We start from the raw sequence: 1029 nt of genomic DNA, 5'->3' as shown, positions 1-1029 counted from the left end.
GGTATGTATATATCACAAATTTTGCTTTTGACACAAACTCCAACAATATATCTGTGTTCGTATGGAATAGTAGCTTATGTCGAATGGCTGGCTTTAGTATACTGCGGCATTCGCAGCATACGATTGCGTAGGACTCACTGGCGCTGAGCTGTTGAAGAACTTTTGGCAAATAAATGTGCCAGAAATAGTTCCGATACTAGCAAATCAATATACTTATTAAGTCCCACCGAAAAATTCCTTGTCGTTTAAAAAATAAACGTAATGCCGCATTATACTAAAGCCAGCTTCCCGACACAAGCTACTATTCCATACCAACACAGATATATTATTTGAGTTTGTGTCAAAAGCGAAATTTTTCATTTTTGCTCAATCAACTGCCCAAGAAAATCAATTTACTAAATATACAGCCCAACCGAACGGAGCGCAGTTAAATTTGTGCAGCTAATTGAAGCGTCTATTACGGTCTTAAGTGAGAAGCAACCCTGCACTAGATTTCATTAAAAGTCGATTAAACGAAGTGATCGATATTGATGCTTCACTAATTTTGTTCGTTTACATTGCTTAAAATGTGTAAATTACTCTAAAATATACGTGTCAGTTGCTTCATATGCCAAAAGTGCATTTTTAATTAATAAATTGGGAACAAACTAAGCAACACGGTCAAGGACATTGGAGAGAGATTGCAGCCTACCAAAGAGAAGTTTGGACGCATTGATTTAGCTGTTAACTGTGCTGGCACAGCAACTGCAGTAAAAACGAATAACTTTAAAAAGGATGCCACTCAGTTTTAATTTCTCCACCCTTGTCATCATGGTCAATACTCTTGGCTAAAACTATGTTCACATATCAATATTATCTCAATCAAAGCTCGTTTTTAATCACCCCGTTTACTCAGGCAAATCTCAGATTATTAGCTGTCAAATTTGTTGTGCTTGTGATAGAACGATACGAGAACCGAGTACAGAATATCGATACTTTTCATGAGTACTGAGTAGTATAGAGGACTCGATACTTTTTGACAAGTACTGA

The sequence above is a fragment of the Rhagoletis pomonella genome, unplaced genomic scaffold (assembly GCF_013731165.1).
Source record: "Rhagoletis pomonella isolate Grant_MI unplaced genomic scaffold, Rhpom_1.0 Rhpom_scaffold_00003, whole genome shotgun sequence".
In the NCBI taxonomy this organism is placed as follows: Eukaryota; Metazoa; Arthropoda; class Insecta; order Diptera; family Tephritidae; genus Rhagoletis; species Rhagoletis pomonella.
This window is presented reverse-complemented; position numbering follows the sequence as displayed.